Source organism: Theobroma umbraticum, unplaced genomic scaffold, assembly GCF_002168275.2.
Source record: "Theobroma umbraticum cultivar Fairchild unplaced genomic scaffold, ASM216827v3 scaffold_55.0, whole genome shotgun sequence".
In the NCBI taxonomy this organism is placed as follows: Eukaryota; Viridiplantae; Streptophyta; class Magnoliopsida; order Malvales; family Malvaceae; genus Theobroma; species Theobroma umbraticum.
Window position 1 is genome coordinate 2,235,324 of NW_018397270.1, and position 18,177 is coordinate 2,253,500.

The 18,177-nt window shown below is 31.2% G+C and overlaps 1 non-coding gene across 1 annotated transcript; it reads left to right on the plus strand.

Moving 5' to 3' along the window:
* The first annotated feature begins 458 nt into the window (after positions 1-458).
* Positions 459-563, plus strand: LOC149526539 (small nucleolar RNA R71). Its single transcript, XR_016351912.1, has one exon. It is a non-coding gene; the product is annotated as a small nucleolar RNA R71 (small nucleolar RNA).
* Positions 564-18,177: the final 17,614 nt, after the last annotated feature.

The window sequence follows — 18,177 nt, forward strand, 5'->3', positions numbered from 1 at the left end:
GACTATGGTGCTCCATGGTGATCCATGGTTTAGGTTCTCAAGTTTTAATATTTTCAATCGTATTTTATTTGTAATTGCATGACTTGAGGAAACCAACAAATTGAACTACCTTTGTACTACATGAACACTGAGTACTAGCATGTCCATATCCACAATAGTCACAAACTACAAAATAACTTTTAATTGAGTTAGCACCAAAAGAATCAAGTTTCTTAAATAGAACTACTACATGTGTTACTAGTGTCAAAATGGCATCCACATCATAAACTCCAGCTATTCTTTTATGCATTGATTGTTCCGTTGGCCACTGGTAGTTGTTCGATGTCATCTCCTTTAGTAGGTCATATGCCTTGTCAAATGACTTTGTTATTAGTGCTCATCTTGCAGTAGCATCAATGGTGGTTCTAACATGACCACTCAATTCATTATAGAACGTTTGTACTTGAAGCAACTTTGGAAGACCATGATGAGGGCATCGCCTAAGCAGATATTTATATCTTTCCTAAGCCTCATACAACGATTCAGAATTTAGTTATGGATAACATGATATCATTCCTCATTTTTGTTGTCTTAACAAGAGGAAAGAACTCAACAAGAAACTTTTGTGCAAGGTCATCCCATGTTGTGATCGATCTAGTAGGGAACGCATTTAGTCACACTTTAGCTTTATCTTTTAATGAAAAAGGAAAAAGCCTTAAACATATTGCATCGTCTGTGACTCCATTGTGTTTAAAGGTGTCACATATCTCCAAGAAATTGAAATGTGGGCATTTGGATCATCATTTGGAAGACCCTCGAACTTAGATTAAGGTTTAGATCATGGTGATGATGGTTGGCTTAATCTCAAAATTGTTAGCTTGAATAGTCGGCCTTCTAATGCTTGAGGGAATCCGTGTACTATAGGAACAATATAATGTCTTAAGCAATAATTCTCTTCCACTACTTGCTTTTGGATTTGTTGCTTACCCTATTGATCAACCATAGCATCAATTTCAACACAAACTTGTTGATTTTCTCGAAAAAGTCTTCAGAATGTTCCCTCGATCTTTGGCTCACAAGATATAATTTCTTAACTTTTTCTCCTCATACAACGACATATTAAACCTGAAAAACAAAGAGGGAAAAACTCAAGTTAAGACTAATTCGTTGAATTTTAATATTAGAACAATAAATAAGGAAACAAATCCCCAACAATAGCACCAAAAACCTGTTGTCAATTTAGTACACATAAGTACATGTATCGAACAAGTAATAGAGACTGTAAGTCCAAAATCGTATCTCACAGGGATTTGCTCCTAATTGTTCATTAAATGCTAAAATTATGACAGGTCAATCTTATTCAAGTAATTTGATTTTGTAAACAATTAATTAAAACAAAATTTAATTAGAAAGCTAAACTAATTACCAAAAACTAAAAATCCACTAGAGAAACAATAGATCAAAACCTATAATAATAGGTTCATTCAATACTTCATTTGACACCAATTTCTCTTATTATTTATATTCATGGGTGGTTTTGCTAACCTAAATCCAAACTATGCTTAAGTCTCCATCGAGATGCTTGTACAAATACCTAACTTAATTGGGTCATTATATGTTTATAGTAATCAATTAAATAAAGTTTATTAAGCATGTGTTCTAATTTGGCTATATATGGCATTTAGGTGTATGTCTCCCCTAATTGCGAATCAGATTACCTAAGTGAGGTGAACATACACTATGCAAATCTTAGTCCAATCTAAAATTACTTTGTCAAGTCTCATTTAGACTCATAAATCAATTAATTATTGGTCAGACAATCCAAAGCATTAAGAACAATTTTGAACAAACAAAACTATAGCCATTCATAGTAAATAACAAAAAAACAAATATTTAGATTACATGTGGAAATCCGCCACAATCCTAGAAAAGGCAAATTAGTTTATATTATCTAATAAAAGCATTATTTAAATAAACTTAGCCATTAATCCAAGTCAAAGAAAATAAGAGGAGAACAAAAATAGAAAGAGAAACTAATTGTTTGAAGCTTGTTTATCTCCATTCTCAATCGAATTCCCTTGCTTTCTTGCTTAACTTTTGGCTCTTTTCTCTAGCATAGTCACTTGTTAACTCTTGCTTGAAACTTCTAAAAAAGGTCATTTAAATAGCTTTAAAAACCATGATTTCAAAAATCTTGACAAATTTTATTTTGGCAATTCTTTTTGGCACCACGACCTTGGCCTCCTTGGAGCCATGGTGCTGTGCCCAAGAGTTGAAGTATGATGCACCGTGGTTTTGTGGTGTCGCAGCGCCACTTCCTTAATGTCGTGTCCCTCTACTTTCAGGTTCTACTATGGTGCCTTCAATTCTAGCAGTGTCGTGGCATCACTCTTCTTGGCACCATGGTGCTTTGGCCTTTGGTCCTACTATGGTGCCTTGATGCACCTTAGCGCCATGGCCTTGAGTGATTTGAGGCTATAGCCTTTACTTCCAAATGTTGCCTTGTGTAGAAATTGTAGCAGTCCAGTCATTTCTAACGTGATTTCCTTCTCGCTCTAATCTGAATTAGACAAAGTGGTAAACATAAAAGTTGTAGCCCTGTCTCTTAGTTTTCCATTGCTTGAGAATCATGTCAATTTGACTATTGTAGCTCAGGTTATGCTTGAAATATTGCAACATGTATGAATAAAACCATCATCGTATTTGCACAATTTTTCATCAAATATCCTACAAAAAATAAGAGAAATCAACAATAAATATACTTAAAAGTAATTTAAAGCAAAATAACATGAAATTAACTAAAATAACTTAAATTAAACTAATCAACATGTAATCAAACTTAACTAAGAAAAACACCTAAAATATTAAAATTCGAAGCTAAAATCTCAAAGATCTAGTTACTTAAGTCTCCAAAATGTGTTAAAATATTACTATATACTAGAGTTATCACACTCCTAAACTTAAGCTTTTGCTAGTCCTCAAGCAAAACATAAACTAAAATGCAATAACAAAAATGAAGATAACAACTTACCTAGAAATAAATTGCACTAACTTAGTAATCACCTTTCATATCCTCATAAGTTAATTCATAATCTCAACTCTAAGCAACACAAAAATATTATTCAAGTTCATATTTCAATTCAAATGCAAGCTCATCGTCAAAAGGATTTCTGTGTGCATGAGCAATTTTTTCACCTAGAACATCATACGATTTGAATAAGTTTATGCACATGTAAAATTCAAATTAGTATTGAAATTCCATAAGTTTTCTTTTCATCTCTTTCTCGACTAATGCAGACTAATGCTACATCAAGGATCATTAGATTTTTTTATCAAGTTTGTAATGTATGGCTAATGTTAAAGTAAGATAAAGGATTTTTTATGGTGCAAATCACTTTAAGCACTTAATCATTCTAGGAATGATATCTTAATGAAATTTTTGTGTGTTGATTGACTACAATTACTCATCATTACATACACATGCATTTTCTTAATTAAAAAAAAGTGTACTAAACAAATTTCTCCTTTTAAGAAATTTCCTAAACTTGTTTTTAAGTCAAAACTCACAATTTTTCAAAAATGATTCTTTGTGAGTTGTTTTTACCCTCCTGAAACTTGAGAACTGACCTTTAATATTTAAAGAATTGATTTCTATTTTTAATCAGAAAGATCTTTAAACTTCAAATTTCAAAAGATAATTTTGAAATTTCAAAAGTCAGTTTTGAAGGTCAAAACTCTTTATATGTGAAAAGAGTATATGTTGGAAATGAAAAGGCCTAAACTTTTCAACATCTTATCTTTCTCTCTTTGCAACTATAAATATTAAATCTTCATTCAAGGTACACAAATTTTCAAAGAAGAAATCCGATTAGTACATAGGAAAGAAACAAATAATTTCTTAACTCACATCAATCTCCACTTTAGTGGCCTTAAAAAGATCATTAAAATGAAAGGAAAAAGTTTCTGTAAAGTTTTCTAAAAAGCAAAAGAGTCAATTTTTTTTTCTCTACATGCATTTTTCATTTGAAGAGAAAATGAAGGAGTTTGATAAAAATTATGCCTTAAAAAGGGTACCTCATGGAGGAATGATTGACTAATGGCTTGAAAAAGGATACTGGATGGCCATATAGTGCAAATGTAAGAGAAATGGGATGGCACTACCATCTAAACTTGAAATGAGGAGTTTGTGAAGATCTTGTCAGAGTTTTCTACTCAAATGGAACCATTGTTTACGTATGAGAAAATGACAAAGGACTAGTCGATCATGATGACTTCTTCTTTACATCTCTCTCCAAGAATAATTATATCATCACTCTTGCGCTGCTCTAAAGAATTTTGAAGTTAAAACCTATGAGTGGAGATGGAATTTCATACTTAGGAGCAGAAAATTGTAACATCCCATGCCTCGTGATGTTAATTTAATGGACAGATTTTGCCAATAAAGTTGAATTGTGGCTATTATCAATAAGAAATGTCAAGTGGAAATGGAGAAGTTGATGTAGGATTAAAATAATACTTTCATAATAAAATAATAATATTTTATTATTAAGACTAAATAAAATATTTAAATATTATTGCTCAGTTTTGAAAACCTGGGATACGAGTACAAAGTTGAATTCAATAGTTGGATGAAGAATGATGGGTGGCAAAACATCGAAAAAGAAGAAGACATTGACTCTAAGTCTAACTTTAACATTGATTCTAAATTTGAATCTTATACAATTGTATTACATAACATTTGCATACATTTTGTTTTGTACCAACATGATCGTATTGGAAATGATCTTTTTGTATATGATTTAACTTAACGAAATATCTCCTTTGTTTGTATCTCCTTTGTTATTGTTCTCTATAACTACTGATGATTGAATGAACTGACTTGCTATGAATGCCTTTATGATCTTATTCTCAAATGTTGATTGATAATTATTTATATCTGTGCTACTAATGCTTTATTTTTTTATGAGTTTTTCCTCTTTTGTTCCTATACTCCATTTTCTTTCCCTTTTTGATATAACAAAAAAAGGGAGAAGTATAGTGAGTAAATTTGTGCTTAAATTTTCATTCATGTTGGCTAGATTTTTCAAAATGGTTTTTCAAGAGTGTTTTCAAAATTAAATGCAAATCTTTTTCGAAAACCACAAATTCAAAAAGAGCTTCTACTTTGAAATATTGAGCATATTTTTAAGGGGACTTTTTCTTCAATGAGCAAATTTAACTATTAACTTTGTCAAATCAAAAAGGGGAGATTGTTAGCTTTATTCTTAAAATCACATGACAAAATTGATTGAACTTAATGAGCATTGAAAGTGAAAGATATTTTTCAATATAAAGAAAATCTCCAAAGATTGTTAAATCTGAACATTATAAAAATATATAGAAATGCATTAATTGTTTGAACATATTTTTAATATAGATGATCATGCTTTTAATTTTCTCAAAAGTTTTTTATTTTCAAAATTAAATGTGCCAACCTATGGATTAAGTTTTCAAAAGAAATGACTTGATTCTTTAATGAAAAGGAAACAAAATATATTTCTTTACTTACAAGAAAAATCAATTTTGGAGAGGAAGAAGTCAGTTTTTGAGCAGAGATCAAAATCGAAGATTCGATTCTGAGACAAGGAGAAGTTGATTATTAAAAGATAGAAGCTTCAGGAATTATGAAGAATCGACACCTCAAAGACAGAATCCATTCTAAAGAGACAAAATACAAATGAAGAAAAGCCAAAAAGAAAGAATTGATTCTACAAGGAGAAGAAAATGGTTTTTAAAGCAACAAAGTAAGACTTAGAAACTTAGTGATCAAGAAAAGCATGGCACAACTGGACAAAAATGAAGTGGCAAAATTCAAGCTTGAATTCAAATTTTGGTGCTAGTTCATCATGAAGGACTGACACCTTGAGGCAAAAGAATCGATTCTCCAGTATTGCATAGGTGTCATTTTTATGCCTAGTTGTAAAAAAATTGACACCTCGAAATAGAAGAATCGATTCTTCAGAAACAAAAAGTTACAGGCTTTGTGAAAAATCGACAATTCAAAATTGATTCTATAGAAGAGACAGAATTGTGCAAGCTAGCCTGAATGTACAAGAAAATATTCAATTGTGCAAGCTAGCCTGAATGTACAAGAAAATATTCAAAACTTACTCCAATGAGCACAAAATCTCAAAGGTTGTAAAGATACATCTTGAAGATGTCAAAGCAACAAGAGGATAGAATTTTGAAAGATTTTGTATCAGCTTTGAAGAAAAAAAGAGTGAAAAAACCAGAGCAATAGCCGTAAGTAGAAAAGTTCCTTTCTTTAAGTAAGCAAAAAGCATATAGTTCATATCTTAACCCTTTAGCTGATCTTTCTTAAGCTTAAACTTTCCTTGATCATTCTTATTTTTGTGAAAGCTCACACCTTTCTGAACCTAAACTTTGTTATCTACCTTTCTAAAGGTTTTTAGTTTATGGTTCATTTGAATCCCCTATTGTATTGGTTATATCTCTAAGCAAAAGGTAAAGGAATTTTGCATGATCCTTTAAAAGGCTTATTCTTATGTAAAGGTTGTACTTTAACCTTAAAAGGTAGTCTTTTAATAGAGGTTATGCTTGATCTTGCAAAAGGAATGTTCTAAAAGTTACACCTTACCCTATTGAAAAGAAAAGCTAATAATAGATTCAAACTCTTTGTGCTATCAAGGGGGAGGACCTAGATATTGGAAGGTCAAACCTCCATAAAAATCCTACTGAGTCCTTTCTTACTTTGTTGCTCTTTACTTACTTAGTTCATGCTTTGTTTTAATGCTTTGTTCTTTCTCAGTTGAACTAATTTTTTATAAAAGGTGGAATTTTTACTTAACAACTAATTCACCCCATTCTTGATAGCTTTACTGTAATCTTATCTTTTCTAACAACCACAAATTACATTGATTGAAAAACCTAAATTAAACCTTCATGAAGGAAGTTTGGAGTAGATCATGAATGGAATGGCCTATGTTTGAATGCTCTTAGTTGAATAGGTGATTTGATTTGCATGTTGGATAGAAATATACCTATGTGTCATATGTAGCCAAGATTAAAATGTGAACTTAATGAATCTTTCTTCAATTTAATTTGCATAGAGATATAGTAAGTTAATTGGGAGAGATATTTTTATGAGAAACTCGAGAGAGACTTGTAAATTATTTCGGACTCTAGGTTACCAACTTAATCTATTGAAATAAAATAAAAGAGAGAGACAATACTTAAATAAAGTATTGAGGGATATCATAATCCGAGGTTTGGTACTTGAGTCAATTCTTTTTTTTATGTCCTTAGGTATTTTTTGCCACCATAATGGATCAACAAGAAAAAAATAAGTCCTTGCAAGAATATGTTGTACCTCTCGTTCAAGGCCTTCATTCGAGCAATCGTAGACCTCACATAAATGTTAATACCTTTGAAATCAAACCAACAATCATTCTGATGATTCAGACTTCTGTTCAATTTGGGGAACTACTGAATAATGATTTTAATACCCATATTGTGAAGTTTCTTGAGATTTATGATACTTTTAAATCCAATGGTGTTACTAGTGATGCCATAAGATTCTAGCTAAAAGATAAGGCAAAAAGTTGGTTGAATTTGCTTCTAGTTGGTTTTATCACTACTTTGGATGATTTGGCTTAGAAATTCTTGGCCAAATTCTTTCCACTAGCTAAGACAATAAAGATGCATAGACATCACCTCTTTCGTGCAACATCAATCTGAATCACTGTATGAGGCATGCGAAAGATACAAAGATTTGCTTAAAAGGTGTCTTCACCATGGTCTACCTAAATGGCTACAAGTTCAAACTTTCTATAATGGTTTGCCGGGACTAATTAAAACCATCCTTGATGTTATAGTTGGAGGAGCACTTATGAGTAAATCCATTGATGAGGCTTATGATTTGTTTAAAGAGATGACTTCACATAACTATCAGTGGCATCCAAAAGATTGGGTGCAAGAAAAGTTGCTAGAATTCATGAGTGTGATATAATAAATAGCATTAATCATGATTGGCTGCTCTGGCAAAAAATTGATCATTTAAGCATTAATGTTGTTCTGAGCCCTTTTGTAACTTTTGAGCTTTCTAGAGAAGGAAATTCTAGTGGTAGTTCCCCCATCTAGATTGAATCTATTCAATTTGTTGAAAATAGGCAATAGAAAAATAATCCATATTCCAATAATTATAATCTTGGTTAGAGGAATCATTTTAATTTGTCATGGAGAAACAACCAAGGATTTCCATCACCACCTAAACTAAAATTTTCTTTTAGATATCCACTAGAGCTCCTATGCTAAAAAAGAAGCCTACTATGGAGGTGATGTTCATGCAATTTATGGCAAAGAATGCTGCCTTGAAGGCAAAGAATGTAATGAAAATTTTGAGGTAAAGAAAGTAAGAAAGTCAGGAACATTTTCTACCTTGAAGGCAACGAATGTAAGGAACATTGTAATACCTTTTTCTCCATAGTAGTAAATAGGTAAGTAATGAGGTCAGGGGTAAAGATTTAAATTTTGAAATTTCAATTAATTGTGCTCAAAAAGAAATTGAAAAAGTTGCTTCAAAAGAAATTGTGATTGAAAATGTTGTTGAAAAATCTAAGGAAAAATCACAATTAAAACCTGCACCAACACCACCACATTTTCCTTAATGTTTTCAAAAGTAGAAACTTGAAAAAAATTTCATAGATTTGTTGATGTATTTAAAAGCTACATATTAACATTCCTTTTGCTAATACTTTGGAACAAATGCTAAGTTATGTGAAGTTTTTGAAAGATATCTTGACCAAAAAGAGGAAATTGAAAGATTTTGGATAGTTGCACTTATTGAGGAGTGTAATGCTATAATTCAAAATAAGCTTCTACTAAAACTTAAGGATCAAAGGAGTTTTTCTATCCCTTGTACTATCGGTAGTTTTAAATTTTCTATAGCTTTGTAAAATTTGGGTGATGATGTTTCACTTATGCCTTTCACTATTGCTAGGAAACTTGGACTTAATGAGATACAACTTATTATAGCTTTGTAATTAGTAAACAGAACAATTAGCTATCCTATTGGGATTATAGAAGATGTCTTAGTTAAAGTTGGGAAGTTATACATTCTTGTGGACTTCAAAGTGCTTGAAATGGAATAGGATGTTGAAATTCCTCTTCTTTTGAGATGACCATTCTTAGTTACAGTTGGAGCAATTATTGATGTAAAGAATGGCAAGATAACTTTTAAAATTGAAGAGAAGGCAGTCGAGTTTTATATATTCAATTCAACTAAGTATTCTTCCTCCATAGAAAGTTGTTATAGATTGGATGTAGTTGATAAAGGTAAAGTAAGCCTATTCTACCACCTTAAATCAAGTAAGAACTAACTCTTAAATCAAAACCACCACTTTCCATTCATCTTGATTTTGAGGTTAGATAATAAATAGTACTTTCTAGTTCATGCCTCCATCTTTCACCTTGACAGTTTCAATCATATTGGTGGAAAACTTTTAAAGTGGTAAAGGTTTCATCTTATGGGCTTACTGAGATTTTTAGTATTGGAACACTCAAGGTTAATAAACAAAGCCTCAAGCCTTATGTCATGGATGAAAAAGTAAAAATGGTGCCATAGTCAAGCTAGTGACTATAAAGAAACTCTTTTTGGGAGGCAACTCAAACTTTTTAAACTCTTTCTCGCATTCTTTAAAGTTTCTTATTTATAAGTACGCATTAATTTTTTTATTATTCTTCTTAGATTTTTCTTACGTTTCCATAATCATCTATCTACTAGAGAAGTACTCTTTACTTTTTCTTTCTCTATTTTTAACATTGAGGACAATGTTAAGTTTAAGTTTGGGGCAGGGGGGAATTATTTTTCTAGAAGTTGAGACTTTATGTATTTATTTGCATGCATGTTTTAGGATAGTTTATCATTTACTTATTGTTATGCTTATTTGAAAATTTTAGGATCTAGAATAAGTTGTGCCAAAGTTTTTGATGATTTCCTCATCCAATGATAAAAATTTAGTTGTCTTGTATCTTTAGCTCTTGGTAAATAAGGATATTGTTTGATTCAAGCTAAACTTTTTTGCTTAGTATCATTGTAAGGATGTGATTTCCACATATTGAGCACTATATCTTTTCCTTTGAATTATTGTGCATATCTGGAGAAAGTTTAGGATGATGTGAATTTTAGATTTTGTCATGAATTATAGAATTTGCTTGATTCTTTCTCGAGGCGAAATCTTAGTAATACTTAGTTAAGCAGATGATTTAGGCCATCTTTAGATCATTTGAGCTTTTCAAGATTATTGTGTTAAATTTTATCATTATTTTACCCCTTTAAGCCTTATTTTCCCTTTTCTTTGTTTAACCCCACAACAATTAAGCCTAGCCTTTTAAATAAAAAGTTCCAATTTTGCATCCTTTACTCCTAAGCGCATAAGTCAATTTAGGAAGTGTAATGATTTAGATAGTGAAAAAGGTAGAAAAGGTGAAAAGTGATTAAAAGTTCAAAATTATGATTGTATTCCTCTCACTATCTAATTAAAGAAATAAGTTTTAGGGTGTGAAATTGAGAAAAAAAAAGGAAGGAAAAAAATGAAGTGTTGAACAAAAGAAAAATTTGATGAAAAAAGGTGTACTTGGTGAAGGAAAATAAAGCTCAATATAGGTCCTAGAATGATTATGTGCTTAGGGTGATTTAAGCCATATTAATGATCTTTATCCTACCTTGGCCCTAACCATGTTGGTTTATTTTCAAAATCAAAGGTTACGTCGTATAATGAGAAGCTATCTTAGCTTAAAGGTTATGTCACACAAAGTGACATAGTGTAACTGTTAGATTATAGGTAGGGTTTTCATGTAAATTGTTATGTTTCTTAGTAAAATGACTTATTGGAAAAACACTTTTAAATCCCAAGGTTATGAGACAATTGAAAAACCACCACAGCTCTAAAGTTTGGACACGAAAAGTTATCTTTTCATATTGTAGATCAAAGATTATGTTTTATGGAATGAATGATTGTCCTTTCATAAGTTGATTATTGAAATAATACCTTTATCCAAGGATTGTATCTTATGAAATGTAAAGGTATCTTTAAGAAAAAGAGGTGTCGTAATGAAAGGATTACGTCTTTGGGAAGAAACACTTGCAAGCCTATATAAAGAACTTGCTACCAACTATTTTGATGCACCAAAAAACAAATAAGATATTAGCTGAAAATCAATAGCAATACAAGTGTTATGTTATGAAATTAAATATAAATACTTGAGTTCCCATCATTTATCAAAGGAATCCAAATTCCTTATAATCTGCTTGCTACATAAAGTAGGTTTTACAACCAAACAACTTTGCAAACCCTTTGGTGTATCTACCGATCTACTTTCGTAAAGTGTAAAAACGAAGTTAGACATTGGATTCATTGTATCCCTAAGGTTATTCTCATAATTCCTTTTTTGCATACAGAATGACGTTAAAATAAGTCTTAAAGATAGCGTCTATTGAAAGACTGGCCTTAAAGTCAATTTTGCTAGTTCCTTGATATTCATTTAAATCGCATTTGCACCAGCAATTTTAAGACTTTTTTTTTATGGAATTAGAATTCAAAATGACTTCACTAAAAGAGATATACCAACATCATCAAGTTAGACAGGTTTGAAGGAGGAAACTTTTTTCATTGGCAAGAGATGGACCGATTTGATGGTGACAAGGAAAGTGACAAAATGGTTCCTTATCAGATTTCAAGATGAGTTTTTCTTCCTTATTGAATATGCATGGTATTGTATTTGATATGCATGGAAAAAGTATATTGATTAGAAAGAAGGATTTTGTTATATTCATATATGATCTTGATATAGATAAGGTTATTGTTGTGTCCTCCTTAATTGAGATATTTCTCTCATCATGGAAAGACATTAAGATAACTCTAAAGCATAAGAAAGAAAAGATGTCTTTTGAGGATCTTGCTAATCATTTTCGAATAAAAGAATATTGTTGCAACCAAAATGAAGTCACAAACAAGATGAGAATGATAAAGATCCTAAAGTAAATCATCTTCAGTTGATGAAGGTCCATGTGATGGAAGACACAAGGCGTGAGCATGTGGCATTCCTATTATCTGTTAAGGTATAATGATGCCAATTTGTAAAAACATCATAGCCCATGTGATAGGTTGGCATGTGGCATTCCTATTATACATTAAGGTATAATAATGCCAATATGTAAATACCATGAATGTCCATGTGATAGCTGAGGATGTGGCATTCCTATTATACATGAAGGTATAATGGTGTCATTATGTAAATTTAACTTCTTGGTATTGGTGCATTCCTATTTTATCATCGAAGGCATAAAGGTGCAACATAGATATTCAATATCCTTGACATGGCATTCCTATTGTGCAATAAAGATACAATGCTGCTTATGTGAACATATACCTTGATGTATTAATTTTACATTCTGATTGTACATTAAGGTGCAATGGTGTCAATTGAGATGATGAGGTTGTGCTAGCCAATGGCTACAAGATCAATCAATCTGACAAATGTGTCTATAGTAAGTCGCAGATGTCATCATTAATTTATGTATATGTGGATGACTTGTTAACTTTGATGCCAATTTTGGAACAAGTGGAAGACACAAAAAAGTTCTTATTAAAGAATTTTGACATGAAAGATATGAGTATGATGGATGTTATTCTTGATATAAGAATAATGACAAACAATAATGACCTAACATTGTCTCAATCTCATTACATTTAAAAGATTGGAATGAAGTATGGTAAGTCAGATTGTATACCAATGTTTATGCCTTATGATTATAATATAAGGCTAGTACCCAACAATGAAAAACCAATAGCACAAAATGAATATGAAAGGATGATTAGATGCCTAATGTATGTAATGATGTGTACGAGTCCAGATATTGTATTTGTGGTTGGGATGCTAAGTTGGTTTCTAGTAATGCAAGTAAAGAACATTGGTATGTTGTTCATAGGGTTCTTAGGTACTTAAAGAATACGATGAATTATGGCATTTCTTATTTAGGTTTTCCCTTAGTTTTAGAAAGGTATAAAGATGCTAGTTAGAACTCAAATGGAATGGATCATCCTCTACGATAGTTGGATTTTTATAATTGGTGGGGGTGCTGTTTCATGGGGCTCTAAGAAACATTCTTGTCAAGTGGATTCCACCATGATGGCTAAATTTATAGCCTTAGCATCTGCCACCCAAGAAGTGGAATGGTTGAGAGATTTACTCTATGAAATTTTATTGTGGCCTACACCAAAGGCACTAATCTTAATACATTGTGACAACGAAGCAAGTGCATCAAAGACATATAATCAAGCATACAATGGAAAGAGTTGAGATATTAGACTTCGACATAGCATTGTAAGAGATAGAATTAGTGATGGTATAGTCACTATAAATTATGTGAGGTTTTATGAAAATTTAGCCGATCTATTTACCAAAGGTTTGGAAAAGGACTTAGTTATAAAGACCTCAAAAAGGATGGGTCTCAAGCCTATCAACTAAATCCCCTATGGTAATAGCTCATCTTAACACTTGCAACCGACTTGCAAGTCTTAGGTATTAACCATTCTACCACATCGTGATTACAAGCACTAATTTATATTTTTCATTCGGAGGTGTATATTGTTTTGTTATCGTAATGTGTAAGGTAAGGTTGAACAAAAGTTTTTAATAGTCCCATAACATATATATGTTGAAGTATTATAATTACGGGGTATTTCTGATGTGGACTACTTATGTGAGTGGAAGTGTGATCGCTTTTAAAAGCTAAAGGCTTGACTCTTACAGCACTCAAGAATGGACGTAAACACAATGCCATGAGACGTGTTAGCAAACCCAAATACAAAGTGAGCAAGGAAGCATGTGTGTGTTTAGTGGCCTGACTAGTCAAATGAAGAATCGATGGTTCAATGCTTGATCAACCACTCATTTTAGACTCAAACCAACCACAATCGCTAAATGAAGGTTCAAATCTATGGGAGACCTTCATTTATGCATAAGATTCTCAAAGTTGTTAGTATTTGGAAATTTTGAAAATAGTGGGGTATTGTTGGTATATTTTCAAAATTAAAGGTTATGTTACATAATGGAAAGCTATCTTAGCTCACAGGTTATATCACACAAAGTGACATAGTGTGACTATTGGATTATAGGTAGGTTTTTTATGTGAATAGTTATGTTTCTTGGTAAAATGACATGTTAGAAAAACACCTCTAAATCCCAAGGTTATGAGACAATCGAAAAAATACCACAGCTCAAAAGTTTGGATATGAAAAGTTATCATTTTATATTGTAGCTCAAAGATTATGTTTTATGGAATGAGTAGTTGTTTGTTCATAAGGTGATTATTGAAATAGTGCATTTATCCAAGGATCGTGTCTTATAAAATGCAAAGGTATCTATAAGAAAAAGAGCTACCTTAATGAAAGGATTATGTCCTTGAGAAGAGATACTTGCAAGCCTATATAAAGGACTTGCTACCATCCATTTTGACATACCAAAAAACAAATAAGATATTACCAGAAAAATCAATAGCAATACAAGTGTTATATTATGAAAGTAAACATAAACACTTGAGCTCTCATCATTTATCAAAGGAATCCAAATTCCTTAAAATCTACTTACTATAGAAAGTAGGCTCTAAAGCTGAATAACTTTCCTAACCTTTGAATGAACCTAGCAGTCTACTTTTGCAAAGTGAAAAGATGAAGTTAAACTTTGGCTTCATTGTATCCCTAAGGCTATTCACATAATTCCCTTTTTGCATATCGAGTGGTGGTTGTGAATTAAGTTTTAAAGATAGTGTCTATTGAAAGGCTCACCTTAAAGTCAATTTTTTCGATTCCTTGAACTCCATCTAAACCCTATTTTCACCAACAATCCATACATTACAAGCTTAATAAAGACCTATTGATCCTTGACTTAGTATTAATCTACATTAGTGGAGAAAGATTAAAAGTAAACTTATGGAGTTCTAGTACTAATTTGAAATTTTGCATTAGCATACACTTATTCGGATAAGTATGATGTTCTTTGTAAAAGATTGCACACACACATACAAATCCATTTGAGAACGAGTTTGCATTTGAATTAAAAAATGAACTTGAATTATGTCTATCTTTTATTTTGAGCTAGATATTTATAGATATACTTTTGAGGAAATTATAGAAATCATTGATTTGGTGCTACTTGTCTCAAGTTAGTTTGTTTATTTATGTTGCTTTCATCATTTAATTTGATTTCACTTTTGTTTAGTTTTCTTTAATGTTTTGCTTGAAGACAACCTAAATCTTAAGTTTGAGGGTGTGATAACTTTATGATTTAGAGTTAATTGGACTTAACTTTTATAGTAATTTAGCTTAGTTCTTATAGTATTGCATATGAATTAGCTAGGTTTTATTTAATTTTGATTAAATTAGTTAATTAGGTGAGTGAATCTAATCTTAGTTAATTTTGAGCCCAGTTTGATGATAAGGTTCTTAAGATAAATTATTATTGCTTAATTTGCTGAATTTGTAGGTGTGTGATATCAAGGGAGATAAGTCATCAAGCTAGGTGCTTATGAAATGTAGACTTTCATTGCACATATCTTGGTTTCAACCATAACTCTCTCTACAAAACTCAAAATGAGGTGAATCTTTGAACATTGGAAACCTAAGAGAAAAAGTTACAATTTTCATATTTGCTACTTCTCCTAATTCAGCCTAGAAGATGGCCAAAAACCTTGTCAAAGTTCAAGCATTGCATTAGTCTTGAAAATTAAAATAGAGCAAGTTAAGGCGTGGCCTTGGAAGCAGGTAGGCTGCGACACCTCAATTGAAGAATCATGGTTTTTCACCATAAAGTGGTTGAGGCTATGATGCTTGTAGAGTTGTTAAGAAATCCTTGTGCATTTAAACTTCTTTCTTGACTCAAACTTGGGCCCTATTTATGCATGTTTTCAGAGGATTTTTAAAGGTACAAAACACAAAATTTAGAGCTAAGATTCAATCACAAATCATTGAAGAAAAAGTCTCATTAAAGCTGAAAAGAAGTTGAAGAAATCAAGAAGATTTGAAGATTAAGAATTGAGAACTCCTAAATTCTTTATCTTGTTGTTACTCTTTTATTTTCTTAGTTTGGATTCAATGTTTAAAGTTTTTTGGATGATGATTTCTGGAAACATGGGGAACTAAATTAGTTATCTAGGATTATTATTGAACTCAGTAAGTAGTTTGAATTATTTATCTCTCTTTTGCTTATGTTTGATGGATTTAAGTTATTTATTCCTTTTTTACTCTTAATGCTTCTAATTGATTAGCCATCAATTAGATTGATTTGGAAACCTAAATTAAACCTTGACGAAGGAAGTTTGGAGTAGACCGTGATGGAATAACGTATGTTCAAATGCATTTAGTTGATTAACTGATTTGATTTACATGTAGAATAGAGATATACCTATGTGTCATATATAGCCAAGATTAGCGCATGAGCTTAATAAATCTTTCTTCAATTTAATTCACATAGAGATATAGTAAGTTAATTGGGAGAGATATTTTTATGAGAAACTCAAGAGAGACTTGTAAATTATTTAGGACTCTAGGTTACCAACTTAATCCATTGAAATAAACTAAAAGAGAGAGACAATACTTAAATAAAGTATTGAAGGATATCATAATCCTAGGTATGGCAATCGATTGAATTCTTAAAAAAAATTTTGCTTAACCGTTAGTTTTAGTTTGGATTTTCCTTTTTTAATAATTAAATTTGATTGTTTAAATAAGGTTAAGGTGTGTTAATTTTAGTAGTTAGTAGCAATAGGAATTAATTCAATTCTCTATGAGATCGACACTCTATTTTTTAGTATGTTGCTTGTTTAACGATACGTGCACTTATATGGATAATTCAACAACAGCAAAATGGTTGAAAGAAGTCAATAGTGCTGTCCAAAAAGTGAGGAAAAGTGTTAAGTATGTGAAAGCTTCTCAAGTGAGAAAACAAAAATTTATGATGTGTGAACCTAGTGAGCTTGAATGCAAGAAGAGAATTAAAACAAGATGTTCCAACTAGGTGGAACTCCACATTTCTCATGCTTGAAAGTGCACTTTATTTTCACATGGCTTTTTCTCATTTGGAAATTAGTGATTCAAATTTTAAGAATTGTCCATCTAGATATGAGTCTAGCAAGTTCTTGAGTGTTTTTTATAAGATTACTTATCTGTTTTCTTGAACAAAGTATCCCACAGTTGACTTGTACTTCCCTTTGATATTCATGACATGCATGACCTTGCAAGAACATATGAGTAGGGATGATGTGTGTCTAAAAAATATAGCTACTCAAATGTTTGTTAAGTTTAAGAAGTATTGGTTTGGATTTAGAGTGTTTTAGCTATAGTTGTGATATTTGATCCTCTGTACATGATTCAATTTGTGGATTGGAGTTACACAGAGCTTTATGGGAGTAATTTAGCCGAATTTAAAAAAGTTAAAGATCATTTATTTGTTCTTTATAATAAATATACTATCAAGGTTTCTAATACTCCATCATCCTCTTTAAATCACTCACCTTTTGATGAGAGAAAGTTACAAAAAAGAAAAAAATGAGTTATTGAAAGTAATTTTTTATTCTTGAAGTATATTTGTTATTTAAATTTAATTTTTTATTTTTTTATTTTAATATTTTTTAATTGTTTTGTTTCTATTAATTAGGAGTTTAACAATTTTCAACATGAGTTTGGGGCTGCCAAGAACAAATCTCAACTAAAGCAGTATTTGGATGAACAAAGGATTGAAACAACAATAGAATTGGATATTTTACAAGTTTTGAAGACAAATTAGTTTTGTTATCCTAAGCTTTCTATCATGGTCGGATATATCTTGGTCATTCTTGTATCAACAGTGGCTTTCGAATCTGCTTTTAGTGTTGGTGGTAGAGCTCTTGATCAATATCGAAGCTTGCTTAAACCAAATGTTATGAAGGCAATTTTATGTTGTAAGGATTGGCTATTTGGGGAAATTGGTAATACATTCTATCATATTTTTTGTTATGTTTCTTTTGTTTAAATGCATGACTAGAGTAAGTTTGAATTATTTATATTTTTTTAATTGATATTTTTTTTATAACATCGCATTTGTAGAAATAGAATTGAACAATCTTACTACAAATGTCATGGATTTAGATATTAGTAAGGAAGA